General features: G+C 38.0%; 1 pseudogene across 1 annotated transcript; it reads left to right on the forward strand.

Annotated features, from left to right (window-relative positions):
* The first annotated feature begins 3,699 nt into the window (after window positions 1–3,699).
* Window positions 3,700–4,629, forward strand: LOC309867754 (olfactory receptor 4F3/4F16/4F29-like; annotated as a pseudogene). The gene has a single exon. The product of its transcript is annotated as an olfactory receptor 4F3/4F16/4F29-like (transcript).
* Window positions 4,630–9,260: the final 4,631 nt, after the last annotated feature.

Raw genomic sequence — 9,260 nt, forward strand, 5'->3', positions numbered from 1 at the left:
TAAACAGTGAACTCTAGTACACTGAAAAGTAATTAGAACAATTAAAAAATTAAAAAAAAAAAACCTATAAGGGCAGAGGCCATTGATTTTGCTCTCAGCTCTTTTTTTTTTTTTTTTTAAAGTTCTTAGAGTGATGCCGGTACATAGTAAGAGCTTAATAAATATGTTTGAAAAAATAAAACTTCACTTGTTAAATTAAAAAAAATGTAATTTCAAAACATAATAAATATATAAGAGAAGGTGAGTTCAAAATACCATGTTCATGAATTTTTCCCTGTATTTGATAACTTTTAGGTGAATAAACACATTTTTCTGTCTCTATCTCTGACTTTTGTTCTTTTTTTTTTTTTAAAGATTTTATTTATTTGACAGAGATAGATCACAAGTAGGCAGAGAGGCAGGCAGAGAGAGAGAGAGGAGGAAGCAGGCTCCCCGCTGAGCAGAGAGCCCGATGCGGGACTCGATCCCAGGACCCTGAGATCATGACCTGAGCCGAAGGCAGCGGCTTAACCCACTGAGGCACCCAGGCGCCCCCTGACTTTTGTTCTTGACTGAGATTTGGATATGACCCTGTCTCAAGTCACTTTAAATTTGTGAGGACCCAAACTTTTCAAGTTTATTTATTCCCTGATATTTAAAGATGCGTTTGTATCTTTATTGTGTGTATTTCCACATTCAGATTTTTTTCTGCTTTAAAGTCACTTTTCTTAAAATTCTCAGCTCTTAATGTAGTTGATGACGACTGGAGAGCCAAAAAAAAAAAAAAAATGCAAATGAATCCATGGCTCTGTAAGCAGAGCTTATAAAGGCTTATTGAGACATTTTCCCAAGAGCCTTAGCACCTAAAAGACACTTGGAAACATAATGCCATTATTTGTGATTACAGAATTTGTGAAAAGAGGATCCAGAAAGTAATGTAAATCATAACCTCATAAACTACCTTTTACTCAATTTAAGTAAGTTTTAGCCTTCTTTTCTTCATTATTATACATATATTTTCCTAATTTCTTCATCTTTTTTAAATTTCCATTTTTTAAAGATTTTATTTATTTATTTGACAGAGAGATCACAAGTAAGTAGAGAGGCAGACAGAGAGAGAGAGAGGAAGAAGCAGGCTCCCCACTGAACAGAGAACCCCATGTGGGGCTCGATCCCAGGAACCTGAGATCATGACATGAGCCAAAAGGCAGAGGCTTTAACCCACTGAGCTACCCTGGTGCCCCTTAAATTTCCATTTTAATTTTCCTCATATTATCTTTTTTCCCAAATCTTCTTCTCTTCCAGAATCCTTTGTTTTCTATCTTCTCTGTTGCTTAGGAACTATGCACTCTCTTTACCCATATTCCTTATATAATTGGACACATTTTTTTAATTATCCAAATATATCTTCTTCTTTCAGCAAATATTTATTTCCTGAAATATTTACAAATTCCTGGTGTGGTTTTAGGATATACTGGCAACAAGACAGATGAAGTTCTTTGTGGGGGTTGCAGTAACATCAGGAAGGAGAAAAAACAAACAAATAAAAATCAATGAGTTACATTTGTTGAAAGTACTATAAAGAAATACAGTGATTTTTGAGAGAAAATATATTTAATCTACATAGGATGGTATTTATCTTGATCACTAAAAGATTATGACTATTATGTCTGTTATGTGAAAGAAGATAATCATAATGTATTGTTGGAATACTCTGGAAAACAAGCTGAGGGTTACAGAAGGGAGGGGTGTGGAGAGGATGGGGTAACCTGGTGATGAGTATTAAGAAGGGCAGTTATTGTGATGAGCACATGTATTACATGCAACTAATGAATCATTGAACACTACATCAAAAACTAATGATGTATTATATGTTGGCTAATTGAATATAACAATAATAAAAAAGTAATATCTTTTATATATGAAATTTTGATGGTATGTGCTGGCCAGTGCCATTTTATTTTCATATTTATTCATTTAATCTCATATGTTGAACACTATTAAGGACAAGCAAAATAAAAGGAAGTAAAATCAACATTTGCTAAATATTTACACATTGAATAATGATGGCAAATTTATCTTTACACCTTACTCAGAGAAGTTAGTATTATTAACTCTATCTCACAGATAAACAGAGGTTCAAGAATTTAATCAACTTGCCCAATATAAATGTAGTAGCTGAACCAGAACATAACTCTTGTTTTTGTAATCCAAAATCAGTGTTCTTTCCACTATGTTATGTTGCTTCTCTAAATTAAAATTACAAGGTAATGTGATAAGTCCTTATAAAGAGGTTTGGAAAAAATACTTCTCATTGCACCATGATGCCTATGATATAGACTTCTCAGATCACGTGTTCAGTATTCTAGGGCAGTGCTTCTCAAATGACAAGACAGGTTCCTTTCGCCACTCCCATCCTTCATGGAGTGATAGTCTAGTAAATACAAAATTATACATCTGGGTTTTGCTGTGATGTGAGATTGCTAGATAAGTTTCTTAGCACTCTCAATTTCTGTGCCTAGCATGATGAGAACTCCTAACAGTTTATGGACCTGCATTTCTGTGTTGGCCACTTCTTCATTACTTCAGGGAATCTAAATACAAATAAGTCATAATCTCTGTCTTCAAGGAGCTTACAGTCTTTTGGTGAATTAGAACTGTGCTTAGAATACCAAAACACAAGACACAGTAAATTAAATGCTAATGATATAAAGCAATATCTCACAAATATAGTTAAAATTTAAGAAGCCATGAAGATAAATATGTTCTAGAAGTGGGGAGTTAGGAGGAGGAGTCTGTTTGTCAGTGTAAGGCTTGTACTTTTGGAAGTGAATGAAATAGTGTAGAAGTGGTGAAGGAAGCAGGCTCTATTAGTCTTAAACCAAAATCAGAAGAATTTGGTGCTGAGGGTGCCTGTGTGGCTCAGGTTGTTAAGCAACTGCCTTCGGCTCAGATCACAATCTGGAGTCCTGGGATGGAATCCTGAGTCGGGATCCCTGCTCAGCGAGGAGTTTGTTTCTCCCTCTGCCTGCCTCTCCCACCTTGTGTGCTTTCCCATTCTCTCTCTATCTCAAATAAATAAAATCTTAAAAAGAAATTTGGTGCTGAATTCTTATTACCCAACTTGACTAATCTTGTGTCTCATGAAAAGCATCTTAGTATCTATCCTGGGAGGAAACGGAGAGTTAAATGTAGAGAAAACTTGGTGACTATGGTAGTAATGATAAAACAAGACTTTGTAGGTGTTGTAGACATTTAAGTAATATTAAAGATGGATATATTCCCAGAGCAGGGCTCTGGGATGGAAGAGAAGAAGGGTCTGTCTTCCAGATAAAGGCTTATGGACTTGGAAGGGACTGCAACAGTGATTAGTTCTATGTGACTGGGGCCAGATCATATTAGTTTTGAACCCAAAATCAAAAGGTTTGGTTCATGTTGACTATGTTATATCTCATGAGTAATCATGGCATCAACCCTGAGAGGAAGCACAGGGTATCACATGCAGACATGACCTGGTCATAGAGAGAAGCTCCACATGAGAGCTACCAATTCTTCTGGGTAATCTAAGTTAAGAGGACATGAGCATATCAGGTTGGTCCTAATGCTGTAGTAGAAACAGGCTTTCATACTTTTGACCTCTCTCCCAATCTACTAACATAATTATTATAGTTGATATTTTCTCCTATTGTCCTTCTTCAGGGAGCTGTGCCAACAAAGCCAATGGATAGAATGAATCATTCTGAGGTGTCAGAGTTTGTGTTCCATGGATTTACCAACTCCTGAAAGATCCAAATTTTCCTCTTTGTGTTCTCCTCTACGTTTTATGTGGCAAGCATGATGGGAAACTCCCTCATCATGCTCACTGTGACTTGTGGCCCTCACTTGCACTCCCCCATGTACTTTCTGTTGGCCAACCTCTCCTTCATTGACTTGGGAGTTTCTTCAGTCACTTCTCCCAAGATGATTTATGATCTTTTCAGAAAGAATAAGGTCATCTCCTTTTGTGGCTTCATTGCTCAAATCTTCTTTCTACATGTCATTGGTGGTGTGGAGATGGTGCTGCTCATTGCCACGGACTTTGACATATATGTTGCCCTATGTAAGCCTCTCCACTCTCTGACCTTCATGAACTCAAGAATGTGTATCTCTTTTTAGTGGCTGCCTGGATGACTGGCCTCATCCGCTGTGTGGTGCAGATGACTTTTGTGGTAAACTTGCCCTTCTGTGGTCCTAATGTATTGGACAGCTTTTACTGTGACCTGCCTCAGTTCATCAAACTTGCCTGCACAGACATCTACCAGTCACAGCCAGTAGTGGATTCACCTCTGTTGGCTCATTCTTCATGCTGATCATCATCATTGCTATATCATCATCATTCTTACAGTTCAGAAACACTCTTCAGGGTGTTCATTCAAGACTCTTTCCACACTCTCAGCTCACATCACTGTGGTATTCTTGTTATTTAGTCATTTGATATTTGTCTATATGTGGCCATCTCCCATCATACACCTGTATAAGTTTCTGAACATCTTTGATGCTGTTTTCACTCCCTTCCTGAATCCAGTCATCTATACATTCAGGAATCAAGAAATGAAGGTGGCAATGAGGAGAGTATGCAGACAGCTAGTGAATTACAGGAAGATCTCTTAACTGATGCCAGTATTGTGAAGAGCCCTTGTTGATTCCTGATGTTCATTACTGGTGGTCAAACTCAGAGAAAACTCTTGTTTGTTCTACCTTGATTTGACTATACATGCTGATATTGAGAATATTTTTATGTTTCATTTAGGAGGGAAAGACATTCACTTTTGAAAATAGAGAAGGAGTTACATATGAAGTATTTTATATATTTTTAAAATATTTTATTTATTTATTTTTAACTTTATTTATTTTCAGCATAACAGTATCATTATTTTTTCACCACACCCATGCGATCCATGCCCTCTATAATATCCACTACCTGTTACCCCAAATTCCCACACACCCGCACTTCAAACCCCTCAGATTGTTTTTCAGAGTCCATAGTCTCTCATGATTCACCTCCCCTTCCAATTTACCCCAAACCCCTTCTCTCTAACTCCCCATTTCCTCCATGCTTTTTGTTATGCTACACAAATAAGTGAAACCATATGATAATTGACTCTCTCTGCTTGACTTATTTCACTTAGCAGAATCTCTTCCAGTCCCGTCCATGTAACTACAGATGTTGGGTATTCATTCTTTCTGATGGAGGCATAATACTCATAGTGTATATGGACCACATCTTTCTTATCCATTTGTCCGTTGAAGGGCATCTTGGTTCTTTCCAAGGTTGGCAACTGTGGCCATTGATGCTATAAACATTGGGGTACAGATGGCACTTTTTTCACGACATCTGTATCTTTGGGGTAAATACCCAGGAGTGAATTGCAGGGTCATAGGGAAGTTCTATTTTTAATTTCTTGAGGAATCCCCACACTGTTCTCCAAAGAGGCTGCACCAACTTGCATTCCCACCAACAGTGGAAGAGGGTTCCCCTTTCTCCACAGGCTCTCCAACACATGTTGTTTCGTGACTTGCTAATTTTGGCCATTTTAACGGTGTAAGGTGATATCTCAATGTGGTTTTAATTTGAAACTCCCTGATGGCTTGTGATGATGAACATTTTATCAAATGTCTGCTAGCTATTTGTATGTCTTTATTGGAGAAGTGTCTGTCCATATCTTCTGCCCATTTTTTGATATGATTTTCTGTTTTGTGTGTGTTGAGTTTGAGGAGTTCTTTATAGATCCTGGATATCAACCTTTTGTTTGTACTGTCATTTGCAAATATCTCCTCCCATTCTGTGGGTTGCCTCTTTGTTTTCTTGACTGTTTCCTTTGCTGTGCAGAAGCTTCTGATTTTGATGAAGTCCCAAAAGTTCATCTTTGCTTTTGTTTCCTTTGCCTTTGGAGACATATCTTGAAAGAAGTTGCTGTGGTTGATATCGAAGAGGTTACTGCCTACGTTCTCCTCTAGGATTCTGATGGATTCCTGTCTCACATTGAGGTCTTTTATCCATTTTGAGTTTATCTTTGTGTACAGTGTAAGAGAATGGTCGAGTTTCATTTTTCTACATATAGCTGCCCAGTTTTCCCAGCACCATTTATTGAAGAAACTGTCTTTTTTCCACTGTATATTTTTTCCCGTTTTGTTGAAGATTATTTGACCATAGAGTTGGGGTCCATGTCTGGGCTCTCTACTCTGTTCCCCTGGTCTATGTGTCTGTTTTTATGCTAGTACCATGCTGTCTTGGTGATCACAGCTTTGTAGTAAAGCTTGAAATCAGGTAATGTGATCCTCCCAGTTTTATTTTTGTTTTTCAACATTTCCTTAGCGATTCGGGGTCTCTTCTCATTCCATACAAATTTTAGGATTATTTGCTCCAGCTCTTTGAAGAATACCAGTGGAGTTTTGATTGGAATAGCATTAAAAGTATAGATTTATTTATTTTACAGACAGAGAACACAAGTTGGCGGAGAGGCCGATAGAGAGAGGAGAAATCAGGCTCCCTGCTGAGAAGAGAGCCAGATGTGGGGCTTGAACCTAGGATCCTGGTATCATGACCTAAACCGAAGGTGGAGGCTTAACCCACTGATCCACCCAGGTGCCCCCATATGAAGTATTTTAAATTGGAGATAATAATAATTTTAAGCCTTAATTCCCAAGAATAATATTTATATGAAATAATTGTTAGAAATGCAAAAGAGGGTAGACTTCTTTTTCAGAACAGGGAGATCTGTCTCACTCGCTCTTTTTTTTTTTTTCAATTTTTTATTTTTTATAAACATATATTTTTATCCCCAGGGGTACAGGTCTGTGAATCGTCAGGTTTACACACTTCACAGCACTCACCAAAGCACATACCCTCCCCAATGTCCATAATTCCACCCCCTTCTCCTAACCCCCCTCCCCCAGGAACCCTAAGTTTGTTTTGTGAGATTAAGAGTCACTTATGTTTTATTCTCCCTCCCAATCCCATCTTGTTTCATTGATTCTTCTCCTACCCACTTAAGCACCCATGCTGCATCACCACTTTCTCATATCAGGGAGATCATATGATAGTTGTCTTTCTCTGCTTGACTTATTTCACTAAGCATGATACACTCTAGTTCCATCCATGTTGTCGTAATGGCAAGATTTCATTTGTTTTGGTGGGTGCATAGTATTCCATTGTGTATATATACCACTTCTTCCTGATCCATTCATCTGTTGATGGACATCTAGGTTCTTTCCATAGTTTGGCTATTGTGGACATTGCTGCTATAAACATTCGGGTGCACGTGCCCCTTTGGATCACTACGTTTGTATCTTTAGGGCAAATACCCAGTAGTGCAATTGCTGGGTCATAGGGCAGTTCTATTTTCAACATTTTGAGGAAACTCCATGCTGTTTTCCAGAGTGGCTGCACCAGCTTGCATTCCCACCAACAGTGTAGGAGGGTTCCCCTTTCTCTGCATCCTCGCCAGCATCTGTCATTTCCTGACTTGTTGATTTTAGCCATTCTGACTTGTGTGAGGTGATATCTCATTGTGGTTTTGATTTGTATTCCCCTGATGCCGAGTGATATGGAGCACTTTTTCATGTGTCCGTTGGCCATCTGGATGTCTTTGCAGAAATGTCTGTTCATGTTCTCTGCCCATTTCTTGATTAGATTATTTGTTCTTTGGGTGTTGAGTTTGCTAAGTTCTTTATAGATTTTGGACCCTAGTCCTTTATCGGATATGTCGTTTGCAAATATCTTCTCCCATTCTGTCAGTTGTCTTTTGATTTTGTTAACTGTTTCCTTTGCTGTGCAAAAGCTTTTAATCTTGATGAAATCCCAATAGTTCATTTTTGCCCTTGCTTCCCTTGCCTTTTGCGTTGTTCCTAGGAAGATGTTTCTGTGGCTGAGGTCGAAGAGGTTGCTGCCTGTGTCTCCTCAAGGATTTTGATGGATTCCTTTCTCACATTGAGGTCCTTTATCCATTTTGAGTCTATTTTTGTGTGTGGTGTAAGGAAATGGTCCAATTTCATATTTCTGCATGTGGCTGTCCAATTTTCTCAACCCCATTTATTGAAGAGGCTGTCTTTTTTCCATTGGACATTCTTTCCTGCTTTGTTGAAGATTAGTTGACCATAGAGTTGAGGGTCTATTTCTGGGATCTCTATTCTGTTCCATTGATCTATGTGTTTGTTTTTGTGCAAGTACCATGCTGTCTTGATGATGACAGCTTTGTAATAGAGCTTGAAGTCCAGAATTGTGATGCCACCAACGTTGGCTTTCTTTTTCAATATTCCTTGGGTATTCGAGGTCTTTTCTGGTTCCATATAAATTTTAGAATTATTTGTTCCATTTCTTTGAAAAAGATGGGTGGTACCTTGATAGGAATAGCATTAAATGTGTAGATTGCTTTAGGTAGCATAGACATTTTCACAATATTTATTCTTCCAATCCAGGAGCATGGAACATTTTTCCATTTCTTTGTGTCTTCTTCAATTTCTTTCATGAGTACTTTATAGTTTTCTGAGTATAGATTCTGTGCCTCTTTGGTTAGGTTTATTCCTAGGTATCTTATGGTTTTGGGTGCAATTGTAAATGGGATTGACTCCTTAATTTCTCTTTCTTCTGTCTTGTTGTTGGTGTAGAGAAATGCAACTGATTTCTGTGCATTGATTTTATATCCTGACACTTTACTGAATTCCTGTACAAGTTCTAGCAGTTTTGGAGTGGAGTTTTTTGGGTTGTCCACATATAGTATCATATCATCTGCGAAGAGTGATAGTTTGACTTCTTCTTTGCTGATTTGGATGCCTTTAATTTCCTTTTGTTGTCTTATTGCTGAGGCAGGGACTTCTAGTACTATGTTGAATAGCATTGGTGATAATGGACATCCCTGAAGTGTTCCTGACCTTAGCGGAAAAGCTTTCAGTTTTTCTCCATTGAGAATATTTCCGGTGGGTTTTCATAGATGGCTTTGATGATATTGAGGTATGTGCCCTCTATCCCTACACTTTGAAGAGTATTGATCAGGAAGGGATGCTGTACTTTGTCAAATGCTTTTTCAGCATCGATTGAGAGTATCATATGGTTCTTGTTCTTTATTTTATTGATGTGTTGTATCACATTGACTGATTTGCGGATGTTGAACCAACCTTGCAGCCCTGGAATAAATCCCACTTGGTCGTGGTGAATAATCCTTTTAATGTACTGTTGAATCGTATTGGCTAGTATTTTGGTGAGCATTTTCGCATCTGTGTTCATCAAGGATATTGGTCTATAG

The sequence above is a fragment of the Mustela nivalis genome (assembly GCF_964662115.1).
Source record: "Mustela nivalis genome assembly, chromosome: 6".
NCBI classification, from domain to species: domain Eukaryota; kingdom Metazoa; phylum Chordata; class Mammalia; order Carnivora; family Mustelidae; genus Mustela; species Mustela nivalis.